Source organism: Narcine bancroftii, chromosome 7 (assembly GCF_036971445.1).
Source record: "Narcine bancroftii isolate sNarBan1 chromosome 7, sNarBan1.hap1, whole genome shotgun sequence".
NCBI lineage: Eukaryota > Metazoa > Chordata > Chondrichthyes > Torpediniformes > Narcinidae > Narcine > Narcine bancroftii.
This window is the reverse complement of record NC_091475.1, coordinates 137,191,793-137,214,578: the sequence shown is the minus strand read 5'-3', so window position 1 is coordinate 137,214,578 and position 22,786 is coordinate 137,191,793.

Here is a 22,786-nt window from a genome sequence, read left to right as displayed (position 1 = left end):
CATTGCTGGGGGGACTTTGAGAGGGATTTTTATACGAAGTCAAACTGCTAGAAAAGATACTAAATTAAGGGAAGAGACAGAGGATCCCATGGTCTCTAAGGAACAGCAAGACCCCATTATGCCTGAATCTACTTCTGTTGAAATGTCTGTTAAGGATCTTGAAGATAAGATGTATTCTGTATTGAGTCACTTAGCTAATTTTGTGAACCCGTTTATTTCCAATATTAATGCGATGGCGAAAGCCATTAATGGAGCTTTTAAGCTTGAAACCATTGAAAGATTTGAAATATGTGATCAAGGTTTAGTCGTTGTACAGGATCAACTTCAAGATGAAAATGGAATAATTGAAACATTGCAGATCCAAAATAAAAATTTAGCAAAAAAGGTTGAATATTTGGATAATCAAACTAGACGGAACAACGTGAAAATTGTTGGTTTGCCAGAAGGCATAGAAGGACCAGATCCAAGAAAATGTTTTACTGAATGGATTCCATGAGTGTTAGGACAGGATAAATTCCCTGAAGGTTTAATACTGCAACGTGCTCATAGAGTTTTAAGAAGAAAATCTTTTTCAGGACAGAATCCAAGACCTGCTCTGATCCGTTGTTTAAACTATTGTGACAGAGAGACAATTTTACGTACGGCTATTAGAAATGCCCAGCAAAATAGATCTCCTTTGATGGTTCAGAATAATCCTGTTTTCTTCTATCAAGATTTGAGTCAAGAAATTATGTTTCAATGATGCGAATTTAATTCTGTGAAAGAACGGTTGTGGAAAAAAAGACATAAGGCAACATTCAGGTATTCTGCGGTACTGAAGATTTTTCAGGATGGAAATTAGCCAAAGTTGTTTGACAATCCTAAAGAGGTTATGGACTTTGCTCAGTCTCTACCAATCATGTAGTTTCAGGAACGATGTAGTCCTTTAAAGTCTCCAAAGAGAGTAGAGATGTAAGGTGGGATCCAGATTTTTAAAAGAAATGGAAGCAATGGTGACCGAAGTGGTAACGTTGATTTAAAAAAATAAATCTTTTATCTTTTTTTTGAGAAGAGTTTAAATAGTTTAAATAATGATGATAGTTTAATGAAATGGGAGTTGGGAGAGGGAACTGGGTGGGCACTAGTTTCCAGAAGTCATCATCTACCTGTGAGTTATCCCACACCCAATATTTTGGGGGAGTTACCGCTTTGGGCGGTTTAAACAGGAGGAGGTAGTCGTGACCTTAGACCTGTTTTTTTTTTCTTTTTAATTTTTGGGTTAAGAAGTGAAGGTTTTTTTTTATTTTTTTTTAAATAAATAATTTTTTTAACTCTTTTTGTTTTCTGATTGTAATTGAGAGGGAATTAGGAGGTTTTTTTTCCTTTCCTTTTTTTTCTCTTTTTTTTTGGGGGGGGTTCTCTTTTTTCTCTCTTTTTTAAGAGGATGATGTCACAGAAGATAATATGTCAAAAATTGAGGATGTTGAATTAGATGAAGAGGAAGATGAAGGGAAAGGTGATAAGAAGAAAAAGAAGAAAATCAAGTACAAATACATTGAGGGAGAAGAGTTTAATAAAATTAAGTTAATTTTGATAGAGAATTTTGAAGATGATATAAATGAAGAATATGGAGAATTTTATATGAGTTTGAACTTTTTTTTCTTTTTTTTTCTTTTTTTATATAAGGGGAGGGGAAGGGAATAAAAAGTTTATCTGATTGTTTTTCTAAGGGATGTTTTTGTTCTCTCGATGAATTATAAAGGAAACTTGGTATTAATGGAAATTCTGTATTTATGTATTATTAATTATGATTTTTTTGAATAACAGACATGTGGTTGATATATGATTTTAATATTTGAACTTAGTTTTAAAGTGGATTTCATTTGTTAAATACATGTATGATGTTTGGTTTATATATATTTTTAAGGGTATTATTTTAGTATTGATATTTTTTTTGTTGTTAGTAATTTTTTTTGTTGTTAAGTTTTATCCTTTTTTTTGTAAGTGGGTTTTTTTCTATTTTATTTACAACATTGTTAATTAATTCTTCACTCTTTATTTTGGGGGGAGGGTTGGACTAATTTTAAATTAGATGATTAATGTTGTGTTATAATTATTTGGGGGGTTAATTTGTGTAGTTTAATGATGTAGTATTCTCATTTTTATTATCTTATTTTTTATTATTTCTTTAAATGTAATTTTTATTTTATTCATGTCATAAAATTTTAAATAAAGTTAAAAAAAAAAACACTCATGTGCACAGCTTCAAGGTTTCCAGAGACTATTCCCCTGGGAAACATTAAAGCAAAGATGATTGTGAAGGGCTATGGTAAAATTTTTCACAGTGTTTCCCCTACCAATGGGAATTCAATCGGACCAAGGAAGTAATTTCATGGCTTGGAATATTTCAACAGGTGGCACATGAATTGGGAGCCCATCAAGTTGTGTCATCTGCCTATCATTCTGAAAGGCAAGGGGCCTTGGAAAGGTTCCATTTAACTGTGAAAAATATGATGAGGACTTATTGCAGAGAAAATAATAAGGATTTGGATGAAGGAATCCATTTGTTATTGTTTGTTGTTAGAGAGGCAACTCAGGAGTCTCTTGGCTTTAACCATTTGAATTGGTATTTGGTCATGAAGTCAAGGGTCCATTTCTATTGTTGAAGGAACAGTGGATATATAATGATATACAATCAAATCTGTTGGATTAGGTTTTCAAATTTAAGAACAGATTGTATGAGTATTATGTTATGCCTTTCGGGATGAAAAATTCACCTGGAACATTTCAGAGAATGATTAATGCAGTAATTCAGGGTTTAGAGCACACAGGAGCCTATATCGATGATTTAGTAATTAGTACGGGTACACGGGAAAAACACATGCTTGAATTAGAGCAGTTATTTCAGATACTGGGTGGAAGCACACCTCACATTGACTTTGCACAAGAGTGAGTTTGGACATGCCACTGTAGTTTATCTGTGTTATGTGGTTGGACAGGGACAGGTGGCACCAGTTGGAGTGAAAGTATTGGCTATCACTGTGTTCCCTATCCCCAGTAATAAGAAAGCTCTTCGGAGATTTCTAGGTATGATCGACTACAATCGTAGATTTTCTAAAAATTTTGCAGAAATTGCACTCCCATTAACAAAACTACTTGGAAAGAAAATATAATTATCTGTTCAGATACATGCCAGGACATGTTTCTGAAGTTAAACACCATTTTATGCCATCAGCCTATTCTTGTGTCCCCTAACTTTGAAAAGCCATTCTCTTTAGCCTTGGACACCAGTGATGAAGCGGTTGGTGCTGTACTGTTACAGAAGGATGGTGATGGAGTAAAACATCCTATTTTGTACTTCTCAAAAAAGTTTAACAACCATCAATGTAATTATTTAACAATTGAGAAGGAGTTATTAGCACTTGTTTTAACATTACAACATTTTGATGCATATATTTTTACTGCTCAAAAACCATTAATAATATATACTGATCATAATCCATTAGTTTTTCTGTGTAAAATGAAAAATAAGAACAGATAGTTATTGAACTGGAGCTTACTATTACAAGAGTATGATTTAATTATTACACACATAAAGGGGACTGATAATGTAATAGCAGAGTGATTGTCAAGATGTGAATCTGAATAGAAGATAATCACATACTTGTAAAAAAATTGAGTGTTTATTTTATTTTATTTGTTTAATACTTCCATTAATTGTTAAAAATTTGTTCTTGTGGACTAATTTATTTTTAGCAGGGAGGTGTTACAGAGTTCTCTGTTGTGTATTGGCCTATGTGTTATGTAGTTTTGTGTTGGAAAGTGACAGTTTGCCTTTTTAGCCAAGGTGAAGGCGGATTGCTGAGAGAGTGGGAGACGGACTGAGCATTTGCAGAAAATGATTTAAAAATTTCTGGACTTGGATGATAAACCACCACTGTGGGTGCAGTGGAGTGGAAGAGTCATGGCCTGGAGGACAGTTTAGAATGTTGGGATTTCAAAAAGGATGAGCATTCTGAAGGCAGCCAGAAGGATCTGGACCAAGCCAATTGTTCCTCTCTCTGCAAGCAACACAAGACAACTTTGAATTTTGTTTTCTCTCTCTCTCTCTCTCTCTCTCTCTCTCTCTCTCTCTCTCTCTCTCTCTCTCTCTCTCTCTCTCTCTCTCTCTCTAAGATCTTTTGGCTTCAGTTTACCAAACAAACTGAATTTTGTTTATGATCTTTGCTTCAGTTGAGATTGAAGTTTTGTGAGTCTTGTGTGTTTTGTGTCTATGTTTTTTTGTGGGCTGGTTGGAAATATAACTTAGACTTTAATTACATATATTTAGGCTGGGGAATTTATTGGTTTTACACTGTTATAGAAATTTGCAAAGTAACCAGTGGGCATTATTATAAAAGGGGGGATTTTGTATTAAAGTTTGAAGGTGATTTTTTTGTTAATAATTAATTGTTCATCTTTACCTCTGTGAGATATGCCTTCTTTGTGGTTGCTGGTTTGATCTTGTAACAATATAAACACTTCAAAACTGATCTCATTTAAAGTGCCAGAACTCTGCTCAAGCCAGACAGTCCAGGCTCTGGGTGTCTTTGGAAGCACTTTGAAGAATGCCTATAGGGTTTTGATAAGAAGTTATTAATTGGACATGCAGTGGAACAAAGGATTATTGTTTTGCAAAGCAACAGATGAAGGAACTCAGAAGATTAACTCAAGAGCTGCAGTCTCTCTGAGTGCAGTTGCCTGTTCTAAGTTGGTCATGTGGTTTTCTCTGTAGGAATGCACGAGAGAGAGAGAGAGAGAGAGAGAGAGAGAGAGAGAGAGAATTCAGTTCAACAGTTTGGCAACAGCAGATGGGACTGGAACATGACCAGCTGGCAGGCTTGTGAAAAAATCCTATTTATTATATTATTATATATTATTAATGGTTTTTGAGCAGTAAAAATCCTATTTTGAAGATGGGTTGTGAGTTCAGCCTGTTCAAAGCCCTTGTGATTCATACAAGAGGAGAGAACTGACTGCATAATATTTCACTTGAAAGAATAGAAACAAAAAGGAACTCTGTGGTGATCTGAAAGTAAGAGGTTATCATCTGGAAAACTTGGATGGGGCAAGTTTCTTCAGCAATACACTGAAGTGGCTGATTGAGAGGGATCAATTGTGGTTGTCCAATGAACAACAAATCTCTCTAATGAAAACCAACATGAACCTTTGTGAGTGGTAGCCTTGCAAGCATCAAAGCCTGGTGAACTTCATAAATGTTAAATTCTGTGCACAGTATAAGAATGGGCTTCAGCCAGTGAACTTGGAGGATAGAAAAGTGAGATTGGACTGTGAATCAAATAACTTTTTTTTTTAACTTGTATACAAATTACATGTGCAATTATAATAGAGTTAAGTTAGGTTAAGTTAATAATAATAAGTTAAAGTTTGATCCTGTTTTCATGTTTAAGTATAATTAGAAGCACGTTTATTTAAGTAACCATTTGTATAGGAGAATTTCTATTGCTGCTGGATATTGGGGTCCTCTGGGCTCATAACATTAGGAAATGCATATCTATTACTTGGAAATCAGATAGGAATTTAGGGATGGAGAGGTGGCATGCAGAATTACATTCATGTATTCCACTTGAGAAAATAACCTATAATCTATGCAATATTTTTTTTAAGTATAGAAGCCATATTTACAAGATTTTGGTTTGAAGGTGTAAGAGATCCTTGGGGGTCCATCTGCTGGTAACCCTTAATTTCATTACATATATCGAATTAACAATTTTTATTGACATTCTCCTTTTTTCTTGTCTCCTTTTTCTTTTAACCATATATGACCATATAATAATTACAGCATGGCCATTTTAGCCCTTCGAAACTGCACTGAATTAATTCTCTTCTCTAGTCCCACCTACCTGCACCCTGCCCATACCCCTACATTCAGCTCTCATCCATATACCTATCCAATTTTTCCTTAAATAAAAAAATGAGCTTCTTCCGGAAGCTCATTCCATGTAGCTTCTTCCGGAAGCTCATTCCATGTAGCCACCACTCTGAATAAAAAAGCCCCCCCTCATGTTACTTCTAAACTTTTGCCCCAGATCTCAACCTCTTGCTTCAACCTCACCTACTGTCAATGGGGAAAAGACTATTCCTCTCATAATCTTAAATGCCTCTATCAAATTTCCTCTCAACTTTCTACGCTCCAGAGAATAAAGACCAATTTGCTCAATCTTTTTTTGTAATCTACACATTTTCATAAATCTTCTCTGCACTCCACTACCTTGTTGATATCCTTCTTATAATTCAGTGACTAGAACGGCACACAGTATTCTAAATATGGCCTCACCAATGCCTTGAATAGTCTCAACATCACTTTCTAACTCCTGTATTCTATGCATTGATTTATAAAGGCCAGCATATTAAAAGCCTTCACCATCCTATCCATATGCGATTCTACCTTCAGGGAATGATGCACCATTAGTCCTAGATTTTTATGCTCCACTGCATTCTTCAATGCCCTCTCATTTACTATGTATGTCCTGTTTTGATTATTCCTTCCAAAATTAAGTACTTCACATTTAACAATATTAAACTCCATCTGCCATCTTTCAGTCCACTCTTCTAAGCAGTTCAAATCCCTCTGCAATCTTTGAAAATCTTCTTCATTATCCACAAATCCACCTATTTTAGAATCATCTTCATATTTACTAATCCATTTTGTATATGACAAACAGAAATTGACCCAATACAGATCCCTGAGGCACACTGCTTGCCACTAGCCTCCAGCCTGACAAATATTTATCCACTGCAACTCTCTGGCAACTCCCTTCCAGCCACAGTTGAATCCATTTGACTACCTCAAAATTAATACTTAAGAACTGAACCTTCCTAACTAACCTTCCATGCAGAACCTTATTGAAGGCCTTATTGAAGTCCATAGATACAACAATCACTGCTCTACTTCATCATTCCTAGTCACCTCTTCAAAGAATTCAGCAAGATTGGTCAAACATGATCTTCCATGCACAAATCCGTGTTGTGTGTTCCTGATCAGACGCTGTATCTTCAGATATTTATATATTCTATCTCTAAGAATGCTTTCCATTAATTACCTACTACAGACGTCAACCTTACAGGCCGATAATTGCTAGGCGTGCTCCTCAAACCCTTTTTAAACACAGGAACCACATGTGTAATGTGCCAATCCTCTGTCATTATACCCATCTCTAATGACATTTGAAAAATCACTGTCAGAGCCTCTATTATTTCTTCACTAACTTCTCTCAAAGTCTTGGGGAAAATCCCATCAGGACATGGAGACATCCATCTTTATATGCTTCAAAAGCTCCAGTACTTCCTCTTTCTTAATCACTAAAGTTTCTATAACTACCCTCTTTTCTTTCTTTATCCTGCACAATTCAATCTTCTTCTCCTTAGTGAATACCAAAGAAAATAAATTGTTCAAGATCTCCCCCATCTCTTTGGCTCCACACACCGTTGTTCGCTCTGATTCTCTAAGAGAACAATTTTATCCCTCAATTCCTTTTGCTATTAATATGATTATAGAAACATTTTGGATTTATTTTCACCCAGTTTGCTATAGCCACCTTCTTTTAGCTTTCTAATTTCTTTCTTAAAATGCTTTTTACATTCATTGTATTCTCTGAAGATCTTTTTTTCCTTGTTTCTTATTTATTGTAGGTTTCCAATTTTCCAATATCACTTGAAAACCATTGCTCTTTCAAATTTTTGACCCTGCTTTTTAACATAACATGAACATAAAGATTTTGTACTCTCAAAATCTCACCTTTAAAAGACCTCCATTTCTCTACTACACCCTGCCATAAAACAAATTGTCCCAATGCACTCCCTGTAAATCCTTTCCCATCTCCTCAAATCTAGCTTTTCCCCACTCGAAAACCTCAACCCTAGGCACTGACCTATTCCTTTCCATAATTACATTAAAGCTAATGACACTATAATCACTGGACCTGAAGTGCTCCCCAACACATACCTCCATTACCTGACCTATCACATTTCCCAACAGTAGATCCAACACTGCCCCCTCTCTAAATGGTACCTCTACATATCGCTGTTTTTTTTAAAAAAACTATCTTGCACACATTTTACAAACTCCAATCAATCCACACTTTCACAGATTTGTTTTTCCAATCTATATATGGAATATTAAAATCTCCCACAATCGCAATCCTGTGTCTATTACAAATATCTGCTATATCCCTACAAATTTGCTCCTCCAGTTCTCATTCCCCATTAGGTACTCTATAATGCACCCCTATAAATGTAACTAACCCTCTCCCATTCCTCAATTTCACCCAAATAACCTGGATGAGTGCCCTAATCTATCCTGCCTAACCACCGCTGCAATATTTTCTTTGACAAGCAATGCAACACCACTCCTCTTGCTCCTCTGATTCTATCACACCTAAAACAACAAAATGCAGGAATAGTTACCTGCCAATCACATCCCTCCTGCAATCATGTTTCACTAATCGCTACCATTTCATACAGCCAAGTGTCAATCCATACCCTCAGCTCATCCACCTTCCTTACAATGCTCCTAGCATTAAAATATATGCATTTCAGAGATTTCCCATTTCTTACTCTCTGTTTGCCCCTGTCTTTACAAACAACTCTACTATGTTCTTTTTCTATCATCTCCCCTCCATCTTTGTACAGAGCATCTCCATTTTCTATCACCTGCCTTTCCATACTCAAACACGGTCTACAAGCTTTCCTGTTTGCAATCTAACCTTCTTCTTGCTGTTCTTTTCCATTTGGTTCCCTCCCCCCAACCATTCTAGTTTAGTCTCCTGATTAGCCTTAGCGAATGTCCCCGCCAGGATTATGGTCCCCTTGGGATTCAAGTGCAACCCGTCCTTTCTGCCCAGGTCACACCTACCCCAAAAATGGTCCCAGTGATCCAGAAATTTGAATCCCTGCCTCTTGCTCCACCCCTTCAGCCACGCATTTATCCGCCACCTCATTTTATTCCTGGTTTCACTATCACGTGGTACAGGCAGTAATCCTAAGATTACTCCCTTTGGAGTCCTTCTTTTCAACTCTCTACCTAACTCCCTGTACTCACTTTTTAGGACCTCTTCTCTATTCCTCTCTATGTCATTGGTACCTACATGTAGCATGACCTCTGGCTCATCCCCATCCCACTTTAGGATATCTTGGACACAAGCAGCAACATCCTGAACCTTGACACCAGAGAGGTAAACCACCTTCTGGTTCTCCATACTACGTCCACAGAATCCCCTATCTGTCCTCCTAACTATTGAGTCCCCTATGACTATTGCCCTCCTCTTCCTTTCCCTACCCTTCTGAGCCACAGTGCATGTGCCTCTGCTGTTGCTTTCCCCAGCTAGGCTGGCCCCCTAACAGTACTCAAAGCGGAGTACTCTTATTGAGGGTTACAGCCATAGGGGTCCTCTCTAGCACCTTACTCTTCCCTCTCTTAACTGTGACCCACTTCTTCTCCTCCCATGGCCCTGGTGTGACCACCTGGCTGTAACTCCTGTGTATACGTCTTCATTTTCCCTGCAGCTTCAGTTCCCTAACACAGACCTTGAGAAGCCACAACTCAGCACATCTGGTGCAGATATTAGTTGGGATTAGTGAGTGGAGGGTGGGGAAGGTGGGAGGGATGAGGGTTATTTTGGTTTTCCTTTATTTATATATATATTTACACCACATTTTTTTTTAATGTATACTTTTTATTCAATATGTATGTATGGATGTTGTTTCAAAAATAATTAAATAAAATGAATTTTAAAAAAAGAGAAGGTAAAGAAAAAATTCACAAGAACTTTGCATAGACAAAACAATGTGAATTATAAGGGGACACTGGATAGGCTGGGAATGTTATCCCTGAAGCAGAGGAGGATGATAAGGTGACTTAATATAGATTTACAAGATCGTGATGGACATAAATAAGTTGGGTGCTCACCATCTTTTCCAGTGTTTTGGCCTCTATTATTAGAGGGCATAGTTTTAATGTGTGAGGGGAAAGATTTAAAGGGTTGGTCATGTAAAATGAGCTGCTAGAGAAAGTAGTAAAGTCAGGTATAACTGCAATGTTCCAAAGGCATTTAGACAGGTACATGATGGGAAAATTTAGAGGGATAAGGAGCAAAATCAAGCAAATGGGATATGCTTAGATCATTATCTTGGTTGCCATGGAAAAGTTGGACTGCTGATGCCTGTGCCCATGCTATGTACTTTGAATCAATTTCAGTGATTGTTCTTGAAATGTTATTGCTGAATACATTTTCACCATGCTTCCAACTCACTGCAATGCAGATAATAAACATTTGCTGATGGTTTTTTTTCACGCATGATACCATTTCCCAAGTCTCCTGGCACTGTCCATACCTCCTGAGGATTGTGAGATAAAGTTCTTAATCCTTCATTTTATTGAGCAAAATTTCTCTTAATACTACTGGACCAACAACAAATATTGTCTACAATTTATCACTTCCATTGCCTGTGCACACATATAGTCTGAATACATCTTTGGCTGTGTGTTAAATTTGAAGTTTTCTGAGTCTATCTTAGTTGTGTGTTAGATTCAAAGTTTTCTATCCCTTTATTACCTCTCCTTGCAACTAAAGCCCACCATTCCAGAAATGGTGAACAGGTCATGTGCTACTGGAGGGTCTCAGTGCTCAGGCAGCATCCATGGGTAGAAATGATCAGTAAACATTTTGGGTTGGGACCCTTTATTTGGACTGAAGTTAAAAGGGGTAATATTATGTATAAGAAAGGGAAAAGAGGATAGGGAGGGGCAAAGAAGTGATAGGGCATTAGACAGGAGGTGGAAAGGCTGGGAAACAGAATGAGAGGTAGGTCACAAATTGAGGGAAGGAGGTCTCTTCTGTGTCTTAGAGAGCATCTTGGTGAATTTTGTCTGTACTATCCTTACCACTAAAGCATCCTTTCTATACTTCTGCTTTTCAACTTTCTCTAAATTAACTTTGCAGGATCTCATCTTTCTCCTCACTTGTGCTGTTGGTACCAACATGGACCACAAATGTTGGCTGCTCATCCTTCTAGTTCAAAATGTTCTTCATCCACTCAATATCTTTTCTCTGTGTTTCTTTTTCTTTTTTTCCTCTTGCTTCATGCTAAAACTGCCTCTCCTACCAAATTGGTTTAAACCCCGGCCGGCATGGCAGTTTTTGGACTCACTGTGGTTGCAACTGTGTTAATGTAAAGCTTGCCTGTTTTGAAAACAGGTCACCCTATAGAAACATATAGAAACATAGAAACATAGAAGATAGGAGCAGGAGTAGGTCATTCGACCCTTTCGTGCCTGCTCCGCCATTCAACGAGATCATAGCTGAAGTTCAATACCCCGTCCCCGCCTTCTCTCCGTAACCTTTAATACCCTTATACTGAAGAAATAGATCTAATTCCCTCTTAAATATATTTAATGAACCTGCCTCTACTGCCCTCTGTGGCAATGAATTCCACAGATTCACCACCCTCTGGGTAAAGAAATTCCTTCTCTTCTCGGTCCTAAATGGTTTGCCTATTATCCTCAAACCATGGCCCCAGGTTCTTGATTTTCCCATCATTGGAAACATACCATCTGCATCCATTCTGTCCAGTCCTGCCAGAATTTTATATGTCTCTATGAGATCCCCTCTCAATCTTCTAAACTCCAGCGAGTACAATCCCAATTTGCGCAATCTTACCTCATAAGTCATTCCTGCCATTCCAGGTATCAGCCTGGTGAATCGCCTCTGCACTCCCAATCCTGGGGAACCTAAAGCCCTCATTTCCATGCAATAAAGTTGGTCATATGCAAGTCTGCAAACTTTATTGTTCCTATACTCACTAAAATCTGCTACTGGAAGTAATTCAGATATGTACCCTTAAATCCAGCTTCTTAATTTCAACTGCAAATATTTAATCTTTGACTGGAAGGGTTTTATTAGAGCCTTTCCTTCCCATGATATCAGTTGCCACATAAACCCAAATTTATATTTGATCCCTTAATTTGCCTACAATATATATTGTCCCACCCGACATATGGAAACACATCAAAACATTTGAGGAAAAAAAAATGTATTCTTGACTATTGAATGCCTCAAACCACAGTTTTATAATGCTGTCAAAGACATGCGATACCTGAATTTCTGAGTCTATACTGTTATGGATTGCGTGTATACAGAGATAAGAATACTTTCTGTGAATTAAACTCAATAATTTAATCAAAGCCAGTTTTATTTTTTTAATACTTCATTTAATTTTTTCCATACATGTAATTAATAAACAATTATATAAAACTATGTGGACTCGATGCTGTTGACAACAGCATCGAGTCCACGCTGCTGAAGATCCAGCTGCGCTGGATGGGTCACGTCTCCAGAATGGAGGACCATCGCCTTCCCAAGATCGTATTATATGGCGAGCTCTCCACTGGCCACCGTGACAGAGGTGCACCAAAGAAAAGGTACAAGGACTGCCTAAAGAAATCTCTTGGTGCCTGCCACATTGACCACCGCCAGTGGGCTGATAACGCCTCAAACCGTGCATCTTGGCGCCTCACAGTTTGGCGGGCAGCAGCCTCCTTTGAAGAAGACCGCAGAGCCCACCTCACTGACAAAAGGCAAAGGAGGAAAAACCCAACACCCAACCCCAACCAACCAATTTTCCCTTGCAACCGCTGCAATCGTGTCTGCCTGTCCCGCATCGGACTGGTCAGCCACAAACGAGCCTGCAGCTGACGTGGACTTTTTACCCCCTCCATAAATCTTCGTCCGCGAAGCCAAGCCAAAGAAAAAGAATATAAAACTACAAGAGTTTAAATTTAAAAAGATTTCAATCATTACATGAAGGTTATTTCCCCTCCCTCCCTAAGCCTCCCACCACCAAGAAAAAAATATATACAAGATAATAGTTGTATAAAATTTAAAAAAAAGATAAAAAAAAAAATAGCTTCATGGATTGCTCGAGGGTCGCTTCAGCACACAGAACTCCAACAAGGTTTATTTGATCATTTTAGGGAAGAAGATTGACACAGGTCTGAAGAGTCTGGAAGAACACTACTATGTATTTATACCTAAATTTGTATATATAGGCTGAAAATTTGCAAAAAAAAAATACCATATTTATTTCTTAACTTGTACGTAATTTTCTCCAAGGGGATACAACTTTGAATTTCTGCATTCCATCTTTCTATACCCAAGTATAAATCTGATTTCCACTGCAATACTCTTCCTTTCCATCTCATATGCTATTTTAACAAATATCATTTGGTATATTGATAGTTCCAACTTAGGTTTTGTTCCTTCTACATTTCCCATAAAAATAAATCTGTGTTATTTATTTTTGAAATACAATATGGGTATCTTGTTCTAAAAAACTTCCTAAATCCACCCAAAAAAGGCCTTTCCTTGGGACATGACCAAGTCAAGAAAGTTCCTATCCTTCACCACATCTAAAACATTGTTCTGATAAATTTGATTTCATTCTATTCAATTTTTGTGGTGTAATGTACAGCTGATGGAGAAGATTATATTGAACTAATCTGTACCTTACATTAATAGTATTTGTTTTACAATCTTGATAGAGATCTGACCATCTTTGCTCATCAATTGTAATATTCAAATTCAGCACCCATCGCTGGTTAGATTTATGCCCTTGTAGCAACTGTGTCGCAGTGTGAAATGAAGAATGAGAAAATGATCACATGTAATCGAGTCAAAATTCAGTAAAAGTTACTTCCTCAAACAGTCATGCACTGCTTTAAAAAAAACCCCATGCATTCCAAATGATATTATCACATTGTGATGTCATGACATCATTCAGAATCTCTGGAACCGATTGGATTAAGCCTCCAGTGAGATGTGACATGGCCCCTCCCCCCTGAACCAGTGATAGGAGGCTAAACCTCTGGTGCCATTATTGTTCACGCTCTTGGGCAGTTGAGCAAGGCTTCATATCAGTGGTCATGGCAATGGCCATTCAAGGTCAAGATGAGCAGACTTTAGTTAGTCCATCGTAAATGTCTCTGGATGCCCCCCAATGTCCAGTACACAAGTTGTATGATTGTTTCGTTACACTCTGAATGGCCTCTGAGTGGCCCATGCACAAACACAAACTCACAGTCTCGAACTTTCTTTGGGCTGAAGGGTGTTGTGGTTCCATGCCTTGATGTTGGAACTGCGGCCAAATTTCCAAGCCGCTCTTACAGTTTGTCTAAGACTTCAGTTGGTGGCACCTCCTCTCCATGTGCTGTGGGCATGAACTCCCCAGTTACAATGAGTGGGGTTCCACAAACTAAATGTGCTAATGAGGAGTTGGGATCCTCCTTGGGTGCTGTTCTTATTCCCAGGAGGATCCAGAGCAGTTCATCCACTCAATCAGGTCCCTTGAGGTGGGCCATCATGTGCCTATGGAACAGCTCCACCAGGCTATTTGACAGTGGTTGGTAGGCTGCCATGTGTTGGAGCTGCATTCCTAGTAATTGTGACAAAACGTCTCAGAGTGGGGAGGTAAACTGTGGGCCTTCATTGAAGGTGATATGTGTGGGGAGGCCGAACCAAGATACCCAGGCAGAAATAAAAGCTTTGGAGGATGAATCGGTCGATGAGTCTTCAACCACCTAATGAATCTGTCAATGACCATTAACAAGTACCTAGACTCTCGTGACACTGGAAGTGGGTGAGAGTGTTGACATGCTCGTGGTTGAATCTGCGCTGTGGTGGCTGAAACTACTGAAGTGGCCTGCCATTGCATTTTTTCAGATTGGCAGTCTGTGCATGTCTTTGCCCTGAGTCCATGGCATAGAAACTTGTCAGCTATCAGGAGACCATCGCTCGAATGGAGTGGAGGGAGAGTCCTTGAATGGCATCGAAAATGCTACATCTCCACGCAGCAGGGACAGTAGGATGAGGTTGACCTGTGAAAATGTTGCACAGGAAAGTGGTACCTTGCAGCCCAAAGGCTACATCTTACATCCTCGAGTTCCAGGCTCATGACAACTGTTCTATAAGCCAGGAATTCATCATCCTGGTGTTGAGCTTTGGTGAGAGCCATGTAGTTACACCTGGAGAGAGAGCGCATACTGCTTGAATGAAGGAGCTGGACATGACATCAGCCACCACATTAATCTTATCGGAGATATGTTTAATCCTGGTTGAAAACTCAAAATCGTAAGATAGGCGACATTGGTGATCAGGGATCTGATGCCTTCATGAAGACTAGCGTTAGTGGTTTATGATCAGTAAAAACTGTGATGTCCCTGCCATCCAAAAAAATAGCGAAAGTGTCTGACCGCTAGGTACAGCACCAGCAGTTCCCTATGGAATGTGCTGTATTTCATTTCCGGAGGGTGGAGGTGCCTACTAAAAAATGCTAGAGGCTTCCATTGTCCATTGGTGTACTATTCCAAGACCCTGCCTACTGCCACATCGTACGCATCTATCGCCAAGGCGGTTGGTGCACCCATTTGTGGATGGACTAGCAATGTTGCCTTTGCTAGGGCATCTTTAGTCTGTTGGAATGCTACCATCATCTCCTTTATCCACTCAAGTTCTTCATCATAATATAAGCTGCAGAGGGTAGAAACTGGCAATAGAAATTGACCATCCACACAAATTCCTGGAGTTCTTTGCTCGTAACGCTCCTGGCAAATTTGACAATGACTTCTACCTTTTTAGGCAATGGAACAATACCCCAGCTACTGATTTGATTTCCCAAGAACTCGATAGAGGACTGCCTGAATTTGCAATTGGCAAGGTTCACAGTTAGTCCAAATTCCTGTAGGGGGCAGTAGAGTTAATGCAGATGCTGAGGTGCTCTTTGTGGGAGTGTCTGACAACGAGTATGTCATCCAGGTATACAAAAAGGAAAACCATGCCAAGCCCACTGTTTCCATCAGTCACTGTAATGTTTGTTCAACAGTTTTGAGCACAAAAGGCATTCTCAAAAATTCAGAGAGGCCGAAGGATATTATGATGGCGGTCTTAGTCACATCCTCCATGTTTAGTGGTATTTGGTGGTACCCACGCACACAGTCAAGTTTAGAAAATATATGGCCCCATGAAGATTAGCTGTAAAGTCCTCTATATGGGGCAGAGGGTAGTGGTCTGCAGTGGTAGCATCATTGAAATGCCTGCAATCCCCGTAAGGTCTCCAGCCTCCTGTGGCTTTTGGCACTATATGTAGTGGGGAAGCCCATTGGCTATCAGACCTGCGTATGATTCCAAGTTCCTCCATTTCGTGGAACTCTTGTTTTGCAAGCCACAACTTGTCGGGAGGCAGGCGTCGAACTTGGGCATGTAGAGTAGGTCCTTGGGTGAGGATGTGGTGTGCGATGCCATATTTGGGTGTGACAGTGGAGAACTGGGGAGTGACAATATCCAGACATTCCGCAAGATGTTTAGTGAATTTGTAGTTCGAGTACTTCATGACATCTAGGTGCGGGGTGGGTAATTTAGTTTTTCCAAGGTAGTAAGTCTGGAATGTTGTGGTGTTCACCAACTGGCACCCTTCTAATTCCACCATCAATGAGTGGGCTCTGAGGAAGTTGGAACACAGCAGCAAGAATGAACTTCCATGTGAACTTATTATTGCTGAATTTTAGGGGTATAGTCCATGCTGTATGTTCAAATTAAACTGTTATTGACCACAGTGATCGCCAGGCCCACACTCCTGGTATGGGTGTCAAAGCCCGAAGGAGGAATCACACTAACCTCCACACCTGTGTTGATCAGAAATTTGCACTGGGAGTGTTCAAACCAGACATAGAGTAGGCTGTTACGGTGACCAGCTGCCATAGAAATGCGATGATTGGTCATGGCATTTCCTAGATAATTGCAAGAGGTCAGCAGCGGTGAGCTGCAGAACCCCAGCGTTGATGGTAAAAACACCAGGAGGTTGTCATGTAGTCATGCTTGCATGGTGGAACATGTGCCCTCATCACTGGTACTTGTGCAGCATGGGCCTTTGAGTGTGATGCAACACTAATTTCTGTGGGCCTTGCGCCTTGCTGTTTCACATGCCACAGAATGTCTGCATGGTTGGCCACTGTTCAAGTCCTCATTAGCCAATATGAGGCAAATGTCTTCTGGCATATGCTCTAAAAACAACCACTCAAAGAGTAAGCAAGGCCTATGACCATTTGTCAGTGCCAACATGTCATTAATTAACTCTGAAGGCCAAGGTGCCGAAGGCCATCGATATGGAGGAGCTGTGAGAGACTATAAATCAGGGGGAGAAGGACTTTTAGGGCTTTGTACTTGCAGAGAGCTGGTGGATCCCCAAGTAAATCCACTACTCGACCAGCCATATCCTGGATGAGGGCACTTACCACATAATGGTACTTAGTGGCCTCCATTTCTATCTTGCGAATGTGGAACTGCACCTCAGCCCGCCCAATCAAACTTCATGTTGAGTGGTCCAAAACGCAGGCAGTTTCAGCAAAATCGCTGTTTTTTACATGTTTGGTTCAAAGTCTGTTTGGGCCCATAAGGGGCCAGTGTAGCAACTGTGTCGCAGTATGAAATGAAAAATGAGGAATGATCAGATGCAGTCGGGTGAAAGTTCAGTAAGAGTCATTCACTCAGTCACGTGCAGCTTTTTAAAACCCCAAATGATGACATCGCATTGTGACATCGTGATGTCATTCAGAACCTCCCGAGCCGGTTCAATTAAGCCTTCGGTGATCCACTACACAGTCCCTGTTTAGTACAGGAACACAATCCTTTATTCGGACATCTAAAATCTGGAAAGCTCCAAAAAACGGCATTTTTTTTCCTGGTGCTGGTACAGCGGAGGGTGAGAGACAGCAGGGCGACTAGGTTGGGCGGGGGGGGGGGGGGGTGGTGGGGGTGAAGAGACGGCAGCGCAACTTGGGCGGGCGCAGGGTGGAGAGAGGCAGCAGTGAAACTCGGGCGGGTAGGTGGGAAATAGAGATGGCAGTGTGACTCGGGTGGGCGAGGGGGAGAGAGAGACGCCAGTGCGACTGGAAGGGGGTGGATACGGCAGCACAATTTGGGTGGGCTTAAATCTGGGGCAGCTGGCTTATGTTGTGAAATTCAGAAAAATCAGAAATTCAGAACATCCTATCCCCAAGGGTTCCAGATAAAGGATTGTGTACATGTAGTTCCTGTTTATAATAGAAGATACATGGCAGAAGTAAATTTCTTACTATTTCCTCTCCTAATAAGAGTTTCCATCTCACTATAAGTAAAAAACAGCATCGCTGGATCTAACCTTTCCATAAAATAGCCTCTCAGTTGAAAATAACAAAAAATAATGAGTTATTCTATCTTCTTTCTTTGGCTTGGCTTCGCGGACGAAGATTTATGGAGGCCACTAAGTAATATCCACGTCTGCTGCAGGCTCGTTGGTGACTGACAAGTCTGATGTGGGACAGGCAGGCACGGGTTTCAGCGATTGCAAGGGAAAATTGGTTGGTTGGGGTTGGGTGTTGGGTTTTTCCTCCTTTATCTTTTGTCAGTGAGGTGGGCTCTGCGGTCTTCTTCAAAGGAGGTTGCAGCCCGCCGAACTGTGAGGCGCCAAGATGCACGGTTGGAGGCGATATCAGCCCACTGGCGGTGGTCAATGTGGCAGGCACCAAAAGATTTCTTTAAGCTGTCCTTGTACCTCTTCTTTGCTGCACCTCTGTCTTGGTGGCCAGTGGAGAGCTTGCCATGGAACACGATCTTGGGAAGGCGATGGTCCTCCATTCTGGAGATGTGACCTACCCAGCTCAGTTGGGTCTTCAGCAGCATGGATTCGATGCTGTCAGCCTCTGCCATCTCGAGTACTTTGATATTAGGGATGAAGTCGCTCCAATGAATGTTGAGGATGGAGCAGAGACAGTGCTGATGGAAGCGTTCTAGGAGCCGTAGGTGATGCCGGTAGAGAACCCATGATTCGGAGCCGAACAGGAGCGTGGGTATGACAATGACTCTGTACACACTGATCTTTGTGTGTTTCTTCAGCTGGTTGTTTTCCAGACTCTTTTGTGTAGTCTTCCAAAGGCGCTATTTGCCTTGGTGAGTCTGTTGTCTATCTCTTTGTCGATCCTTGCATCAGATGAAATGGTGCAGCCGAGGTAGGTAAACTGGTTGACCGTTTTGAGTTCTGTGTGCCCGATGGAGATGTGGGGGGGTGGGGTGGGGGTTGGTGGTCATGGTGGGGAGCTGGCTGATGGAGGACCTTAGTTTTCTTCAGGCTGACTTCCAGACCAAACATTTTGTCAGTTTCCGCAAAACAGGACGTCATGCGCTGGAGACCTGGCTCTGAATGGGCAACTAAAGCGGCATCATCTGCAAAGAGTAGTTCACGGACAAGTTGCTGTTGTGTCTTGGTGTGAGCTTGCAGGTGCCTCAGATTGAAGAGACTGCCATCCATGCGGTACCGGATGCAAACACCGTCTTCATTGTTGAGTTCAATGAGTTATTCTATATTTATTCCTTAATTGTTCAAATGACATCAATTGGCCTTTCGGAGGCAGTTTTATGGCTGCCAAATCTACAACAATCATGTTGGTGTTTGCACAAATTTCATTGCTCTCTTCTGAACACTTCATCTTGCCTTGCTTTTCTATTTCTAAGCAGGCTGAATCAATTTTTCAGTAAAACTCCCACGTGTCAGTGACAAAGGCTTAATCTCTGATGTATAATATACCACAATGCAATCACTTGTGACAAACCTGCTCCTTATTAATGCAATTCCCAAACTGTTTCTGGAGCTCCGCTGAGGTTTTCATGCAAATTGTATATAAATATTTTTATTTATTCATTATTTTTTTTTAAAATTTATGTGTACAGCATAGAAACAGGCCCTCCTGGCCTACCAGCCCTTGCCCCCCCCCCCCCCCCCCAATATACTAATTTTGAAGGGTGGGAAAGTGCCAGATTCGAACCCAGATCACTGGTGCAGTAATAGCATTGTACTAACCACAACGCAAACCGTGCCATCCTATCATTCTCTTTCATGCAAAAGGTAAAGTATCATTCTTTTTACTTTAAAGCGATATTTCTTTCCAGAAATATATCTTCAGCCTTTTTTATATGCACAAAACAATTTTCTTTTTCCTGTATTAATTTTAACAGAACAAGCATCTTCTGTCACAGGCCTCAATAGGGGGGTTGGGATGGGGTGCAGACTACACTGGGTGACACCATCAGAGTGGGTGACACCAAAATGAATCATGTAGTTTTGTCTGCATGCACAGCAAGGCCAATGCCACCATCCCTCCCCAGTCAGCGCTGCAGTCGGCACCACCCCCTACCACAGTCAGTGCCACTGCTGCCACTCGTTCCAGTCAGCAATGCTGCTGCCACCCCTCCCTGGTCAGTGTCGCAGACTCCATAACCCCCACGGTCAGTGTCACCACTGCCACCGCTAAAGACCCCCGGCCAGCACAGCCATCACCGTCACCCCGGGGGGTGGGAGTGACACCATGAGTTACCCCACTGGTGAGACCAACCCCAGTGACACCACTGTTTTCTGTAAAATGATTGTGATTCAATGAGATGCAAATGCCATAGCATTGAACATGTTCTCATTTAATCTAAGTTTTTGCCACAACAGTGCAATCATTTTCACTTCAAAGAAAAATATTATTGAAATGGGTTCTTATTTTCCATTAAAATAGATGTGGAATTTGCTGGGGTGATTGTTTATACTATTTCTGTATCCTTATAGTATATAAAATCTTGAGAGGAGGAAAATGTGAACTGGTCTATCCTTTCTTCCATCATCCCTCATCTCCTGACACACACCCCTTGACACCATCCCCCCACCACCATATCATCCATGCCTTTATACATACTGATGGTAGGCAGATTGTGATGCACTGAGGTAGCAGCAAGCAAACACAAATCTTGAAAGACTGTGCAACAGGCTTTATTCCAGTAAAAGTCTGAAGACCAGTTCATGCCTTGGTGGCTCCCCGTGTGACTGACTCAGAAGGGGCCGGCTCAGGTTTATATTCAGGTCGGCTGATTGACAGCCAGCCAGGTGGAGTCAGCCCTTTAGGTGGTCTTCCTGCAGGTACAGAGATCATCCTCTGCAGTAAGCCGGTGGTCATATCACCACATAGATAGTCATCAATCTAGTATTTTGGAGCAACAGCTACAGTTTAAATTCAGCTAAAAGCAAATGCAATCCAACTCTTATCAATCAGCCATAAAGTATTTATACTTCACAATAAATATAGCAGATGTTATATTTTCTAGATTACTTTGTTTACCCACATATTCATTGTAAAACAAAGGCACTAATTTCCAATATTTTATTGAATTCCTAATATTACTTCAGTTGGAGCAGTTAACAAAGTGTATTTGAATAACTTCTCATAGACTAACATGAGTTTTCAAGACTCACTGCTACAGCAGAAATATATTCTTAAATTTATTTACCCAAATTTTGATTGAGATAACTTTTGAATCATAGAGTTATGCAACATGTAAACAGGCCGTTTTTCCCATTGAATCCACACTGATATGTGGGCACCTATTTGCACTAATTCAATGCTAATCCAATTTTAAAAAAAAATTCCCTCACATTCCCATAAACTCCTCGCAGATCTAGCATACAGTTACAAAGTAGAAACAATTAACAGTGGACAATCAATCATTAACTGAATGTCCTTGGAACTCGAAAAAAACTTTAGGAGGACCTGAAGGAAACCAGGAAAGTTACAGGAAGAAAATGTGCAAGTACTCATGCATAGCAGCAGAGATGAGGTTTGAACCTAATTATGAGGGGTAGCTGTACTTTTAGAATATGAAAAAAAAGGGGAGAAATTTCAGTGATATTTTTGGACAAAGTTAAACAAAAAAGTTTAGAATGGGCTCAAAACTTTGATAATACAACTTTACCTCTTATGAACACTGCAAGGCCTATTGAGTTCCTCCAGCATTTCTATGCTTTTGGACTGTTGTGCACCTCACTGTTTTTGAGACAGAGTAGAATGGCTGTATGGATCTGGATTGTCTTTCAAGCAAATAAAATTAGCTCATGACATCTCCAAAAGAAGATGGAACAAGAAGTAATTTAATCCCCTTCAATAGGAACACACAGAAGCAAAAGTAATAGAAGAGTATAAGAAGATATGGCAATTATTGTCAACTGACAACTTCCAAGCTACAGGAGTACATACTAAATGATGCGTTGGCATTTGGTACAGATGATAAAAATGGTCTCTGATGAAGGATCACCTTCTAGGGTCCTAACATCACAGGATACTGAGAGGCTTGGGCACATGTAACAGCTTCTTAAACACTTCAAGGGTGCATTGTTGAAGGGCAAAACAAGAGAGATGTTAATGCAATGTGAAACAATGTAGTGAAATACTTCTTTTTGAATATTTTATTTAGGAATCAAGTAATATAATAACAATAATAACAATATAAAATCATAGAAAAATTATTCATAAGGCCTGAAAAAAAGGAGAGTCCCTCTTCTCCCAGCACCACCTCCCCAGATTTGAAAGAAAAGTGGACAGGCAGCAGGGAATAGAGGAAGATAACAAGAAAGAAAATAGAAAAGAAAAAGCATCAGAAACGAGGTTCAACATCTCAGAGTCACATCATTTTAAAAAGTATTAAATTTCCATTCAGGAGTATGCTTATTGACAAATATCAAAATAAATTGTACAACCTGGGTATTTAACGAATCTACATAAGGTTGCCAAATTCGATGAATATATTATATCTTATTCCTAAGACTGTAAGTAATCTTGACAAGGGAAATACAACTTTGCACTTCCATGTTCCAATGATCAATGAGAAGTTGGGAATCGGATTTCCATGTTATC